At 41.1% G+C, this 16947-nt stretch overlaps 1 protein-coding gene across 3 annotated transcripts in view; it reads left to right on the top strand.

Moving 5' to 3' along the window:
- Positions 1-405: 405 nt before the first annotated feature.
- Positions 406-16947, top strand: part of pak1 (p21 protein (Cdc42/Rac)-activated kinase 1) — a 76992-nt gene continuing 60450 nt past the window's right edge. Inside the window, exon 1 of one of the 3 annotated variants that reach the window (XM_084949714.1) lies at positions 406-604. The gene's annotated coding sequence lies outside the window, so the exon portion shown is untranslated. The remainder of the gene's footprint in view (positions 605-16947) is intronic. The other 2 variants (XM_084949715.1, XM_084949716.1) reach the window with 2 other exon arrangements.

The raw sequence follows: 16947 nt of genomic DNA, 5'->3' as shown, positions 1-16947 counted from the left end.
TATCAAAATGATATAATGATAAAGTAAAAATCTTTCCGTTACTTGTGTTTAAATATGCTTCGTAGATAAAACGATTTGACTTGCATTTTTAGCTGACTGGCACAGACTGCTCCCATATCTGTGTCTTAATAATCAGGTCTTATTCATGGTTTCATAAATTCCTTATTCTTTCTGCTTTCACAATCTACTGTCAGTGTCAAACATGAAAGCAACGCCGGGAGCCAGTACCCAACGAAAAGTAAAATTTCTCACTATTTTTTAGTGTTGTGAATGCACCACGGCACGCTCTGAACCGGGGCGCTGCGACCCGCCCTGGATTCTAGGGGACATCTGGCTCAGCCAATCGGAGGAGAGAGAGGCTGAACGGGATCCAATGGCGCTGGAGGAGGCGGGCGTTTCTGTGCAGCAGCCTTCTCTGCGCCTCGCTAACAATAGGCTGGGTTCGGCAAGTTTACTGTTAAAAAAGCAGCCAGGAGGGAGACGGAGCACAGCAGGGCTGAGCCGACAGGGTAGCGGAGTTTTCCCACTACAGGAGACGTGGTGTCCCGGTGTCGGAAATTACCACGCAGGCACTGTGGGATTTACATTTACGACCGGACAAGTGGTGAGTGAACCTTTGGACTTTATCTTTGAATTAGCCCTGCATCTCCATTCTCAGTCGGGCATGGTGCGCTGGGAGCTCATTTGCGTGAGAATAGAAGGGGTTAATGATTACTGTAGGCTGGGAGCGCACTGTTATCTCCTTATTCTGTCCACTGCACCTCTATATTAACGCCCCGGAACCTGCAGGCCCATAAAACCCGAATATCAGAGCTTGTAACAGTCTGAGGAGTGGGTGGTATGATTATTATTTTATTACACCGGCAGGGGCGTTTCCAGGGTTTTTTCCACGGGGTGGCACATGTGGAGACCAAGAGCAAGGCACACGGGGGACCACGGGAAATCAGAATATATCAGAAATAAATGCAGGAGACAAATCTGGCAGAAAACACAAAAGATTTCACACTGATGTGCAGCAGTGAGTCCAAACACAGATGAAAAGTTTCTCTGAAGGTTGTTTAGTACGTAATAACTGATTTAGAAAGAAGTGATAGAAGTATTTCGTTTTTACTTAAGTCAAAATTACACAGTTGGGCATTCAAGTACATGTACTAAAGTAGACATACACATTATGTGGAATCTTATATGTGTGGTGGGATCACAATTATTGACTTGTTAATGTGTACATCCCTTTAATGTTGTAGCTGGAGATGATAGTAACTGAGTGCACCAGTGGAAAACATTAAGCACGGTATATGCTGTTAGTTTTGTTTCTTCTTCTTCTGTTATAATTTGTGCTGCCAAATTTTCATAGAACAAATGTTATGAAAATGTGCAGCATGATGCTTTTTTGGGGCGTGGGGGGGCTTGATCTCAGGCATACTTTAATCTACAAAAGTCATTTAAACTTTGGACTTCAGATGATTGAATCTCTATTGATCACTGTATTGATATGTTCTATGGATTTTTAACGGTTGCATTTTTATGTTTTTTCCTTCACTGTGCAAGCACAGTATGATCACATCACTCTTGTCAAACCTTAGATTTTTTTCCATAGCTTTACTTCTGCATGAACAAATTACACATAAAACAACAATAGCACAAGCAAGAGTGGGTACCAGACCAGTTTTACTACATATTTTTGTGCACTGCCTCCCTCTGACCACTGAGCTCTATGCAGGTAGATGGGCCATCCCTGTTTACCTGCAGAGAACTTATGGTTCAGTGGATTGCAAATGTGGTCTCCCTGCTGAACCGTAAATTCCGCTTAAGGGAGCAGCCGAAAGGGAAAAAGGTTGTAGCCAGGGCATGATGGTGTATTTGGGTTAGAGATGGCACGATACCACTTTTTTATGTCCGATACCGATATCATAAATTTGGATATCTGCCGATACCGATATGAATCCGATATAGTGTATTTTTTAATCAATAAAACAGTTTTTTAAATATCTTGCTGCTTTTTGTATAAGTTCATACTCAAGTTAAAAAAAACAAACACTAAAGCTATTCTGTTATACCTGTATGCAAAAAATACACCCAAAATATTTCATAGTTCAGCAAAACTGATCAATCTAATAAACTTAAACCTACTCCATCCTCCCTATTCTGGTATTTTAAAGAGTACTTAGCAGAAATATTAAGCAACCTAACTAATAGGGTTCTAAAACTCCCAGCAAAAAAAATAAAATAAAATAAAATAAAATAGGGAACCACCTCCCACCCTCCACCTCATGATGCTTAATTGACGTAATCAACTATAATTTGATGCAGTGTGAAAAAAAAAATACACAGAAATCAGTTATTTTTCAAGAATAATCAAATAGATTCAACATCTTTCTTCAACAAAATTGCAGACTGCACAGATGGTACCTTCCCAAAGGAAAAAGACTATAGCTTACTAGGGTATATTAGACTTAATAGTTACTATATACAGTAATGGACTTCTATACATTTTACATCAGATTAAAACTTTGGGTGTAAGATTCGGATAATTATTTATTAAAAGCTAGACATTTTAAATGAGAATAAGAAAGAAAAGTATGTCTTTGTGCCCCCTTTTCCCTGTTCATGCCCTATCGGCCCCCCTGGCTAAACTTTGCTAGATCCGCCCCTGCACAGTTACCAGCCGTCAGCTACTTAGAAAAGGATCCTGGTGTAGAAAGTAATATTAAATAAATTCTAACAACAGCTTATCAAGCTTAAACGTGCTGCTGTTGTTCAGCCGCTGGTTTCCTCTTTCTGGCGCGAAGTGAGCAATAAAAGAAAAACAAGAGAGACGGACTCGCGACAGAAAAGCCGATCAGCTGATTATTAATCAGTTTCATGATTGAAGTAGCAGCAGAAGAGGGAGAGAGAGAGGCGGTCACTCCATATATCTGTTGTTAAGCTTAACGCAGGAATGCTTTACAAACATTCAGAGATGAACTTACACACTTACTTTACTTCTCTCTGGGATAACTTCCTCGGAGATGAAATGCCGGATTGCTAGCGAGGCTACAAATACACACAGCCGCTCTATCACGTGACCCGCACTGCTGCGATGTGCTACGGTTATGAGCCGAGTTACGCCGTGTCGCAAGTTTTGCGAGGTGCTTTTTTGATATTTAATGGATCGGATTACATTTTTTTATTTTTCTCCGATATCCGATCCAGTAATTTACGTCAGTATCGGACCGATACCGATACGTAATATCGGATCGGTCCATCTCTAATTTGGGTCACTGAAGGTTTAAAAATTCTTTTTAAAAAATAAAATAAAACATTAAGTGGCTCAGTGAGGCTATTAAATTCTGAGGAAAAAAAATCGCTAGATTAAAGTTGTAAATTCATGAGAAAAAACTATCAAATTTCCATCCATGGATTTTATTAACATGGTCGTTAGGGTGCTGGAGCCTGTGCCAGCTGTCATAGGGCTAAAGGCAAAGTACACCCACGACAGGTCTAACACAGAGACACAGACGATCACTCACGCTCGCATTCACATCCATGGAAATTCAGAATCACCGGCTTACTGAACTTTCATGCGCAGAAAAGACTTACATTTATGAGAAGAAAAAACATGAAGGCTTATAAGAAATAACTATGAGGATGTCGCGTTTTGATGAAAATGAGCTTGTATGTTTGTAATGAGTTATTCATCCCAGTAGTTCAAATTTCTTTCCTACTGAACCTTGAAAAAAAATAACAACACTGTTTTTATGAGTGCCTCTGCACCAGTTTCCTCCCAGTTCACATATTATCAGTCTGTCTGTACTGGAGAACTGATGACAAAGAAATTAATGAATACAGGAAATTCTACTTTGTCATTTCTGAAATGCACATCAAAGAACAGAGTGACACATGCTGCTCTCTTCTCTCTGAAATGTCTTTTTCTGCTCTCGTTTGGGGAATCAAGAATATTTGGGGAAGATTATAGGCAAGTTTTCACAAGTTGATAGTGCTACCTAACTGTGCTTATACATCAGCTGCTCTGCCTTTAATGAAGCGAAACATCCTTCTAGATTTCAGCATGTTCACTGTGTTCTGTTTGAAGCTCCTGTTTCTAGGTGGCTCAGCAGAAATCAGAGCACTGCTCCTGTTTCTGGGGGGGTTCTCTCGCCATTTATGATTTTGGAAGAGAGGATTTGTGGCTCTTGGTTGCTGCATATTATTGATTAGAGGCAGACAAGGGTGCTGTAACTTTTATTTGACATTTGAGGCAACTTTGAATTAAAAGGATGGACAAACAACTTTCTGCCCTTCAGTGGTAAAGCTAAAGTTTCACCTCAGTGTTTTTGGATTTTTAAAAACTGTAGGTATCGTATTTAGCATGCACAAAACATGATATGTGCCGTTATGGATGCGTGGCACAAAAACATTGACGTCACCACAGTCCCTTTGCCCAAATCCCAGTTTTCCCAGCAGTTGCAACCAGTTACTTTTGGGGGGGAACATTACTTTTTTAGTTAAAGTATCCATGAAAAGTAATTATTTTTCCTAAAAGTAATGCAGTACGTTGCTTAATTGCCCAGAACAAAACCAGTTTGTTACATTTATTTTCTTGTTACTTTGTAAAATGACCTGAAACACATTGTCACATAATTACCAGTTAATGACATAAACCATAAGCTACAGTCCCACACACCAACAATCCCTGTGCTAATGTCCTAACGAGAGTACACATCCGGTATTTATTTCAATGTTTACACAAAGCATCAAAACCAGCCCAAAGGCTCTTTAAAGTGGTCGTCATGGTGATTCTACTGTAGAAACATGGAGGCTGCAAGCCTGACTGCCCATCAGTCTGTTACCTGTCGAAGATCAGGTAACAGACTGGATGCTGGGATGGAGACGCTGACAAGTTCTACTTCGCTCCACCATTTAACTCCTCCCACACACAAACTGAAATCAGCTGATTGTAGCGCAGAATGAAAGAAGTGTGCTTGTTTGATGTTCCCACCCAGCATGACATAAATGCAATTGTAATGTAATTACTGGATTTAGTACACTGGTTGCATTAGCACCTTCTGTATCATTTGTGAGTCTCTGAGCTCCTGGACTGATGTATCATTGAAGTGATCGTAAACGAATGTCATGCTGTCTCATTTCATAGCAAACGCCTCCTTCTTGACGGAAAAAACGGTTGATTAGGGAGCCAGGTGTTGTGCCTCTTAGTCATAAAAAGGTGAGAAATTTTACGACTTTGTGATGTCCTAATTTGTCTCTGTGACCATCGACACAAATGTCACGTAGCTGAGCTTGGTGTTAGTTGATGTTAGCGGGGTTGTCACTTTGCTCTCTCTGGTTTCCTTGTGTGAAGAAAAGGTGAGGCCGATAACTGAGCCGGAGAGCCAAATACGAGTCAGCGTAGATCGAGTGTAGTGGTGTGAAAGTGCTCCTCTACCAGTGGAAGAAAGCTGTGATGAACACGACATTGTTGTTGAAGGGGTGATGGCGAGGCAGTGGTTGCCATGGAAATTAGGGGTGTGTCTGAAATGTTTTAATGGCCCCATGTGAAGCAGGAGGCCACCCGGTTGTGGCTTTGACACCTCGACAGCCTGACGGGAGCGAGGAAAGCTGGGAGGACTTAATGACCCATTTGGCTCCTGTGGCTTTGGGCTCGGCCTCTTCAGGAGACTGAGGACCGTGTGTGTGTGTGTGTGTGTGTGTGTGTGTGTGTGTGTATCTTTTGGCTCTGTCTCACCTGTCATTGAAGTTATTTTTAACCCCAGAGATGGTTTGTTTGACTCTGAGTGAATTAGACCTGTTGACCTACAATGCAAGTCTCTTATTCTACCAGAAACAAACCACACAGAAAGGTGTAAAGCACATGATTCTCAAATGAAGTCATTTATTCATTTTCAGTTCGATATCATGATCAAATAAGTCAGGAAAACATCAGTTTTTTGAACCAGTAATATATTCTGACTGCTTTGTATCAAAGAAGAGATAAAAAATACTCAGTATTATTTTAAACTGCAGATGAATAATTGAGTTTAGTTATTGTTTAAGCAAAATTCCCATACATAAATAAACTCATTATGTCACTGGTTCTCCCGCAAGAACACTTGTTTGTGACCCGTACACCGCACAGTCACAGCAACCCTGAACGAGCGCACTGACCGGGTGTCGTTATTCACTACAGGAGCCTTCGTCTTAACTATTAAACCTTTACTGTATTTTTAGACACAAAACACTTGAAAGCACATCACACATTCACAAGAATCAAAGTTTAAACCGAATAAAACACATAATGATAATAGCACCACTAAATCGAGGCCAGAAGCCGAACATTATCAGCCCATTAGTTTCTGTTCTTGCCATTGCAGAAGTGTTACTTGGAAAGTACTTTAAAAATCCAGTATAAAGTATTAAATGAGGCAGATATGAACAGCTGTACTCCTCATTGAGTTGCAGATAAGCCAATATAAGAGGGTAAACTTGAAAACTAGAGTAAGGTGACTTCCATCCAACTTCTGGTGTTTATCCGCATCTGTGTTGCTGTGGCTGCAGTCTCAGCACACCTCCCTCTCCCCCGGTTCCTCATCTGGCTCTTCTGGGGGGGACACCAAGGCGTTCCCGAGTTCAGATGTCATCGGGCATACCGGTATGCCCGATGGTGATTTTTCGTTTTTACGGGCCGATGGTTTTTTGTTGTTGTTGTTGTTTTTGTAACGGTATAAACAATGAAAGGTGGTGGATTGGCCAGATGCTGGCCGATGTGTAAAAATAACTCAGTTGTTTGGTGGTGGCTATGGCGGAGCTTCCACAGAGGCCAGCAGGTGGATGAGGGAAAGGTGAGGCAGGAGGAGGAGAGACCCGAAGCGGCCGCCGGTCCGAGTGTCAGGTGAACTGAACTTCAGGTAAGAAGTTATGACCTGCAGTCTATCTGGGTCAGATATGAACCAAGTTTAGGTAGGGCTGCTCGATTATGGCAAAAATGATAATCACGATTATTTTCACTGAAATTGAGATCTCGATTATTTGACGATATTTATTTAACAATAACAATGTGTTGAATAATGACTTTAAAGATTGTCAAAAAAATAATATAAAACAGTGTGCAAATACTGATAACAGTGCAAATGTTTGCAATATAAAAAATAAATGAAAAGTGTAAACATCTATGTTTAGTGAACTTTGCAGTGTTGCTCTGTGGTGCAGCTTCGACACTGTAGCAAAGTTTACACACTATGTCTACTTGATCCACGTCTGACTCCGCGAACCCATAATGTTTCCACACCACTGAAGTTTTTTTTTTACCTCTCTTTTCAACCAACAGCAGTCACTCTCCTCTCCAAATAACTTCTGCTTAGCTTTCCGAGCTTCCCTCGGGTCCTCTTAATCAGCGGTCCCCAACCCCCGGGCCTCGGACCGGTACCGGTCCGTGAGTCGTTTGGTACCGGGCCGCGAGAGTTGAGGCTCAGGTGTGAAATGTATGGTTTTCAGGGTTTTTATTGGTTTTCAGCGTTATTTTGTTATCGTTTTTATCGTTTACTCGGTTTTCCTGGGTCTTTTCATGTGTGTTATGAATAAATTTTCTTTTTTTCGGTACCGGTACTAGTTTTATTTTGTTGTATTTATCCGCGACACCTTAAAGGCCGGTCCATTGGCGGGCATAAACCGGTCCGTGGCCTAAAAAAGGTTGTGGACCGCTGCTCTTAATTGTTGTGACATGTGTTCGAAATGCAGAGAGGTGCGCTCGATTTGCCACATGGAGCAGCGTGAGAGTAAAGCACGAGGGAGGGGCTAATAATTGGCTCAGTCATTTTTAATGATCGTTGAAAGCCCAGATCGTAATCGTGATTAAAATTCGATTAATTGAGCAGCCCTAAGTTTAGGTTTAGTTTATTTTCGTTGTTACAATAACTCGTACTGCTAGCTAGCATGACGGAGTTTCTATACAGCTGTGTGGGTGTTATGATGTTACTGATAGTAAACTTTATTTTATTCATAAGGTTAGTTAGTAGAGTTGCCAACTGACCTGTAAAAAACAGAATCATCTGGTATTCAGAGAAAATATTACGCGTTTCGTGTTGAGCTGAGAAGGAACACAGTTTGTCCCGGACTTCAGCTAGGATGGAAAAAGACACAAAGCTGGAGTTATTCTGTGTCTTTGCTGCACAGCTGCCTCTTCTTCTCTCATTCTCTCTCCCCCCCTCTCCTGTTGCTACTTCAATCATGAAACTGATCAGTGATCAGCTGATCGACTTTTCTCCCTTGTTTTTTTATCTCCCACTTTGTGCCAGAAAGAGGAAACCAGTGGATGTCGTGCTAAACAACAGCAGCATGTTTAAGATTGATTAGCTGTTGTTAGAATTTATTTAATATTAATTTCTAGTATCAGCTGATGTTTGCTGGAGCCACAGCTGTAAAAGCTGCTGGTCATGATGTCGGTTTGGTTATGTGGTGAGAGGGAAACATGAAGATGAAACCAGGAGATGTCCTTATTGAATCATCAGAGCTGAACAGGTGATGGACAAACAGGTTTACCTTTTAGGTGACATGAATGAGTTGAAGGGAAGTCATGAACTGTTTCTGAGAGACAAATAACACCAGGATCCTTTTCTAAGTAGCTGACAGCTGGTAACTGTGCAGGGGCGGGTCTAGCAAAGTTTTGCCAGGGGGCCAGGTAGGGCATTAACAGGGAGAGGGGGGGGCACAAAGAAATACTTTTCTTTCTTATTCTCATTTAAAATGTCTCGCTTTTAACAAATAATTATCTGAGTCTTACGACCAAACTTTTCATCTGATGTAAAATGTATAGAAATTGTACATATACCAACAGGACAGCATACATCACTGTCACAACAGAGTTTTTTTTTTTCATTCAAAGGCTTTATGGCTTTTCTTATAATACCTGGTGGGCCGGTCTCTAGTCAAAATGCCCGGGACGATTTTTTGTCCCAGTCCAGCCCTGAATGTAATATCTCCAGGCTGCCCTGAATCTAGCCCTGGGGCCTCCTCCCAGTTAGACATGCCAAAAACGCCTGACCGGATAGACCCGGATAGATTTGAAAACGGTGTTTTCGTCTGAAAACGCTCGGCGTCCACACAAGTGTTTTCAGTTGTTTTCACAGAGTTGTGCGTCCACATTGAAATGGCCGAAAACGCTTACGTTCCAGTCCTGCACATGCGTGAAACGCAAGGAGATTCAGCCTGCCTCATTTCTGTCTGCTGCTTATTTACTTTCTGGCTCTTTGAAACGTCGCGGCAAAATGTCGAGGAAAAGCACCGAGTTTTTTAAATGGGCTAACAGTGAGGTGGAGTTGTTGCTGCGAGTAACACAGAAGTACAAAGTTGCAAAAGCGAGTGAGAATTAAAGAATTTGAAGAAAAGCTATCTGGAGCATGCACAGACTGATATGAATCTTTAATAGGACTGTCAAAACTGAGAGCAAACAAAACAACTGCTGTGTAATGCCCTCCGCTATCTTGGCTTAATTGGTCACATGACTGCATCACATGACTAAAATGTGTCATCGTTTTCGAAAAGTCTCCGCGTTCGCTGTCCACATTGCGACACGAAAACTGCGTTTTAAAATGTAAGTGTTTTGGAGAGCGTTTTCAAAACGCTGCGTTTTCCTTGACCCAAAACGCCATCTCAGTGTGGACGAGAGGCCAAAACGGAGAGAAAACGATGCGTTTTCAAACGAAAACATATTAGTGTGGACATGGTCACATAGACAGACAACCATCCGCTCTCACATTCACACCTGTGGGCAATTTAGAATCACCGGTTAACCCAAACCCACTAAGGTGAAGGTAGGAAGTTCAAGTTCAGACTCTATTGACAATAACTGTAATTTTACTTATTTTCCAGCCGTCTGGTTGGTTAGTTTGTGTTGTAATTTGTTGTTTTGGATCCAGACTAACATGTTATTGTGAGATAAACTGGAAATAAACTCGTTCACAAAGAAGACCTACAACTTTAATTTTCTGTGGGGTGTTTTAAAACATGGATGCATCACCCAGCCCCGGCTGCTGGGTGGACAAAAACAGGCTACCTTTGACCCGGTTTCTGGTTGTGTGATTGTGAAACAGTGAATAAGTGTTAATCTCCATCTTTAACTGTCAGATTTGTGCAGACTCAGCAGTGTTGCTAGCATTACCTGGCTGGTGTGATGAATCGAAAAGCCTGGGAGGAGATGGAGCACGATTTAAATTACTTCTGAGCTATTGATGGAACATAATTAGCTGCAGATATGAATTCAGGCAGATTTTCTACAGTCAGCACTGAAGTTAATTACTTGTTAACTTGCATACAGTATTTTTCTGAGACACTAACTCACAAACTGTACCAGCATAAATAGTAATACTGGCTGTGGAGCACCAGAAGTCTGCCAGCAGCTGAATAATGGATAGCCTGTCTGCCTGGAAGGCTGCTGGAGCTGCTGAGCACGCCGTCTAGACGAACCCCGACAGCACAAAACTACATGCACGCTCCTTTTCTCTCCACGTAACAGGCTGACTGGCTGAATCCAGATGAAAGCTGTGAGCCTCGCTCGATTCTTTTTTTTTTCTTAAGTATTTTATCCACTTTGTTGATGTGGAGGCAGATGAAAGGAGGGGTGATGGTGCACCTCTAAGCCGTTAATAGTATGGTTCAGGATCAAAAGATGGCTCTAATATTGTGGATGTAATTATAATGTTGAAATATTCCACTGCTTCAGATCAGTTTCATTAAACCCGGAGTCGCCACACGGCCTGATCAGAGCCCTCACCCCAGGAGAGGCAGAAGCTGTCGCAGGTGGAGCCATTCAGGAGCAACATCAGTGATTTCATTTATTTGCTGTCAGCACTGAGTTTCCTGCACTAAGACAGAGACCTGCTGTTTTAAGCTGAGCCTGTTTTTGAAGACAGCTCAGGAGCAACCTGCTGCTCTAACATAATACAGCATGTTAGCACGTGCTGTCACATGACCACTTCTTTATGTGTCCTTGAAGACCATAAGCTCTTTGGCACTTGTGTTCAGAAGTAGTGTTTCACATCACAAGTGCTTCTTTATCTGAACCACAGCTTAAAACCCCAAATATCCCTCCTGTCCTTATCAGTCCCTCAGGCTTCTGGATCCAAATCGTAGACCGTTTACCCGTCAGTCAGACTGTGCTTGATACTTTTCTCGCAAGAGAGCTTCACAGCAAGATGATAACAGGGCACAACAAGATCAAAGCAAAAATTAAATAATATGTAATAATAAGTCATTTGAAATACATCAAAAAGACAAAACATCAAAGAAATAAAGTCAAATTTAAAATGGTTTATACATAAAATAATAAACACTGTAAAAAGACAATAAAATGAATAATATAATAAAATGTAAAAAAAAAACTGTGAAAAGTCCAATAAATGTGCATCTGTGAGTGAAATGACCATGTAAAACAGTTATTTTATTTTAGCTGGTCTTTTAAATAAAGGCTTTTTTGTGGTACTAAAGATTAACAGATAAAATCATTGTAATAATTTAATACACATCATTCACAGTTTTCTGTCTGAAACAGACAACAAACAGACGTGAACACGAAAATACCACGAAGGACTTCTGCAAGTGAAGATACAGTCAAGGCCGAATCACCACTTCTTTAGAGCTCATGTTCTATGTGTGTGTGTGTGTGTGTGTGTGTGTGTGTGTGTGTGTGTGTGTGTGCATGTGTGTGTCCAGGGACCATATGGTGGAGGAACCACCCACTCATTGTGACTAACCACACCTTGCAGCAACACACTGAGTGAGAGAGACAAAAGAACCATAAACAGATAGAAGAGCAACGCAGAGACTCCGTGTGTGTGTGTGTGTGTGTGTGTGTGTGTGTGTGTGTGTGTGTGTGTGTGTGTGTGTGTCCATACGTGTGTGTGAATAGTTCCCTGTTGAGGTATTGCATTCACACCCTGTAGCCTTACACCCCCCAGGAGAGACCACGGTGTGACTGTGGATTACATCGTCATGTGATCACATGTGTTTTGTTGGATTGCTAGGAGATGAATGCGATGGTTGTTTGTGACGTGCCTGAGAGGTGACCTCGGCTGAGAGGGCTGTGCAGCACGTCTGCACAAGTTCATTTAAACTTCAGGCTCAGTTCACACTTATAACTGAATAAAGGTGTTACACCTGCAGGGGTCCATAAGTCCACAGTCAAAGCATGTCCAAGAATTTTTAATAATAAAAATAATTTAGTCAAAGAAAATGATTTGACCTCATCTCTTAAAACTAATATTAATAAATTAATCTAAAGACACCAAGACCAAAGACACAGATGCGACATCATGTCTCCTGATCCATGTGCTGATCTGTTCGCTTCACTTTTATGATGTTCTCTGTTAGCGGGAGGCTAACGTAGCATGGAGGAGAGTAACGCTACAGCAGGTTGGAGGTTTTTCGAACCTGCTACACCAACAGCTTTTCTTTGTATGTTTCCAGTATTTTCTTTACTTAAAATTATTAAAAGCTTAAAACGACTGACAGTCAGTTTCCTTGATGTTTTATCACAGGTTCTGCCAACTTTTTGGGTTTACCGCGTCCTTAACGTGCGATAAAATTGAACAAATATTATTAAACTCGCTCTCCACGTTTTATCGTTTAGTTTGACGCAGTAGGCCACTGGAAGATAAAACACTGAGCTCGGAGAAGTGTTTTCTGACATTTTATAGAATAATCTGCAATCGGTACTGGAAATGTTCGCTCGTTGCAGCACGGTGGATGTTTGCAGACGTCGGTCAGCCTCTGCAGAGACTTTAACAGCAAACTGTTTCTGAGTTGGAAGCAGGGGAAGTTCCAATCATGAAATCGTCCTGATATTTCTAAATGCCGTCATCATGATATCATTGCAGATACCACCCAGCCAAAACTGTTCCAAATACACAAAGTCCTCTCCCACCATCTCTTTCCTTCTCCCATACTCTTCATATCTTCTTCAGCTTTTTTATCTCCTCTGCATCTTCATTTTTTCTCCTTCTTCACGCTTTTCTCTGTACACCATGTCCTCGTGTATTCCTTTCGTCCTCTTCACCCTCTGTTCCCTCATTCTCTCCTCTCCTTCAGTCTATCTGAAGTAACCAGTGAAGCAACTATAATGTTATTAGCTATAAATACCCCTCCATCTCTCCTCCTGTCAAATAGAGGAAGTTTCTTTCTTGCTCTCATCCTGTAGTTATATCTTCTCTGCTATTTTTGCCTGAGGGATGTTCTCCATGTTTTCACATTTAAAGCACAATAAGAGCTTATTTCAAATGAGAGCAGGAGAAGTTTCATCTTTAATTTCTACAGAGAATATCATGTAAGGATACGTGAACTTTTAAACCTCTGTGGCTCTACCCTCACATAGATCCATGAGCTGTGGGTAGTGACCGGAAAAAAGTGGTGGATGTGAGCTTCTTGTTAAGAGTGTCTGGGCTCAGAGATACGGTGAGGAGCTCGGTTATTCGAGCTGCTGCTCCTCCATGTTCAGACGAGGCAGCTCAGTTGGTTCAGGGATCTCATTGGGGATGTCTCCTGGGAGATATGAGGGGTTCCCGATCCACCTAAGAGACAAAATGTCTCCAGTGTGTCCTGAGTCTGCTCCGGGGTCTCCTATAGCTCCCCACCTGAGTGTCTGAGACAAGCCACCGTTCAGAGGACGCTCCACAGCTTGCACTCATGTTCTTAGTCTCTCCATCATACCCACAGCTCAGCCAGCAGTCCCACAGCTTCACTTTCACGCTCAGTACATTAGCTACATCTTTATTACAAGTGGGTTTTTCTACCAACGAGCAACTGAAATGATAAAAACCTCGACCGCACACATGCCTCAGCATGATTGGCTCATACGCTCATGGCACCAATTGGCACTTTGGGTACAGGAGACATTTTTTTTCCAGAATATTATCCAATATTCTTGGGAGAATATCACTTATTAGCTGTAAGTATGAAATTAAGAAAGCTCCCCGTGCTGCCTGCGGTCAGGGAGGCTGTTTTTACGCTTTATCTGTGCCTGTTACTGAGTCTTATTTACTCTGTCCTGGTTTATTTCTTCTTATCGCTCTCAGGCCAAGAGCCAGCTCACTCATTTTCTCTCCCTCTCATCCATCTTGTCCCTTCCCCAGGGGGACGTTTCAAACTGAGTTCTCACCTCCGTTTCAACAGAAACGCAGGAACAACACCCTCTTCTCTCACCAACACACTCTACAAATTTTAAATATGGCCAGTCAAGTGTGTCAGCTTGCCCTCCACATGCACCCTATCTCTTTCTCTCCAGCCTGTTTTCTTTCCCACATACACAGAAGGCTTCCTTTGGTGAGGCACAAGATTTAGGAAATAGTGAGACGGGTCTGTCACTCCCAGCTTATCACAAGTGGGCTCTTAAATTTCCTGGTTAGAGCTGTAAATTTCAGTGCTGTCATTGGATTTTCACTTTTCCAATTTCTAGAATTTTTCTTGGTGATTAATTTGCCCTTGGGAGTGAAAAAGCACGTGTTATGAAGGCAAAGCATTCACTTTACCTTCCTAACAGAAGTCTGTGCTTATTTCAGTTACTCTCTGACAATTTTATAAACGAAAGGCATTACACAGGGGTCAGTACTTAGCCCTGTCCTATTCACCGAGCACATGACCTGGGACCACTGAGACCTGTGCATTGCTATGCTGAAGACACCGTTTTATACTTAGAAGTGCACTAACTCAGAATCTACAGGTGCAGGTTAGACTTAAGTGTTTATTATATCCTGATAAGACTAGAGGTGGGAATCACCATACATCCCACGATACGATATTATCACAATACTTAACGCACGATACGATATTATTGCAATTTTTTAAAATATTTTGCGATATTCAGATTCTGTACATAAAGGTAAACTTTAGCAATATTCATTTTATCTAATATCAAAGTCTCACACTCAGTCTTTCTCTCATTTCAGTCAGTTTTATTGTTGACAAACTGAACGGTTTGTATTACAGTCTAGTCCAACTTAACTGAATGCAACCATCTGGTACAATTATAGCTATTCTGAACTATGCAATTTGTGAAAACTATGCAGCCCCTTCAGCAACTGAAGAATTTGAAAGTAAATTAAAACAAAATATAATTTTACATTAAATAAAAAAGTTTTAAACTTAATTAAAATAAAACATGTCTTAAATTAAAATAAGTAAACTGTCATGTTTATTGCTGCCAAAAAAAAGTTAAACACATTTGGACAGTGAAGGAATGTCAGGATTCTTGCTCAGAAAAAGGATCAACATGCTCTGAAGTCAGAGCACAAAAACCTTTTTTGTAACAAAATATCGATTTCTGCTGTCCCTGTATCGATACATTATTAGCAAACAAAATATCACGATACTACACAGTATCGATTTTTTTCCCCCACCCCTAGATAAGACTAAGCACAGGCTCTTCACCAGATGCTAAATGAAAAGTTTAAAGTATATGCTGTTAAAGCAGCAATTACAGTGACAGTTAAATGCCTTGATATCTGAAGCTGAGCATTGTATGTTTTTTAATGAGCAGCGCTTCTGTTTTAGTTTATAAAGATCTGGTTTTTACCAGTAATGATCACGTCGCTGTCTTGCTTTCACAAAGCCGTTCTTATTTGAGTACCACATTCAGAAATAGGGCTGCCACAAATGATTATTTTGATAGTCGACTAGTCACCGATTATTTTTGCGATTAGTCGACTAATCAGATCATGCATCCACTGGACATAAAACATACAGCTTATAGCACCAGCATCCATGTGCTCTTATATAACTATCATTAGCTTACAGCTTGAAGTGTTTACGGTATGTGCTAACTAAAACATAAAGACAATCTCAGCCAAACCGATTTACTCAGGAACAAATAAAATACTGAAAAAAGCCAAATTAACATTTTTAAGTTATCTAAGTGGCTTATATATTACGTTTAACCTGAGTAGCGAAAGGCTGCGGGGATCTGAAAATGATGTGCCGGGAGTCCGATGTTCTTGCCGGCTCTAGTGAGCCTTGAACTCCCGGTCAGCTCATCTCTGAATACGTTGGAGCACTTTTACAAATATGTGATGTCTTGATAAATCAAGCACATATTTCAAGTTTACACAGCTATGCTCTCGCCTGAAAATATCTTAAAAGTTTATTTTGTGACCCAAAAAGAGTAATATTAAAACTAAGTAGCTTCCGCCATTGTTGGAAACTGGAATTGGCTGGGCTGCGCTATGAATTCTGGGATAGGTTGGGCCATGAAGGATACACCCGACCCGTCCTTCAAATCTGGGGAAAAAGTGGACACATTGTTGGCCGCGTTTGTTGGAGTCCTCGAATTTGGACACAGCTACGATACCGGACACAGCTTCTTCTTCTTTGGGGTTTAACGGCAGCTGGCATCCTTGTACATGCAGCGCTGCCATCTTCTGTTTCAGTCCGTTATTACATTCTCAAATCCTACTACTTATTCCTGCGTCTTTCAGGATCTGACAAAGCTTCAAACGACACGTCAACTATTAAATTAGTCGTCGACGATTTTGATAGTTGACGTAATCGTGGCAGCCCTATTCAGAAGCATGCATTACCTTTGTGTTTCTTTTATAATAAAGATGTGGGGAAAACTGCCCATTAGGTGGTAAATTCTGAGGTTAGACATGAATATTAACCTAGAGCAATTTAAAGTTTCTTTGGGTGAATGAATGCTGTTTTTTATGGCTTTTATTACAGTCAGCTAAAGTAACATATTTTAGTAAACTGTAGAAGGAAAAAAAGCTGGACTAAAAAAAGTGAATTATTCCTGCATGACTGCCTTCACAAAGTGTTTTTGTATTGTAATGTCTATCGTTGTTTTCTGACAAATAATCCCCGTATAATAATAATTAAAAAGACTAAAACTAAACTAAACTAAAGATAAAGAAAAAAATCTAACCCTGGTGAAGCTAGCCTGAAGTTCTGACATATTTTCCTGTGAGCATCTCCATTAGCTGTCAGCACATGTCA

The sequence above is a fragment of the Perissodus microlepis genome, chromosome 14 (assembly GCF_051167445.1).
Source record: "Perissodus microlepis isolate ML-2025 ecotype Zambia chromosome 14, ASM5116744v1, whole genome shotgun sequence".
NCBI classification, from domain to species: domain Eukaryota; kingdom Metazoa; phylum Chordata; class Actinopteri; order Cichliformes; family Cichlidae; genus Perissodus; species Perissodus microlepis.
Note: the sequence above shows the minus strand (reverse complement) of the source record. Positions and strands in the feature narration are given on the sequence as shown.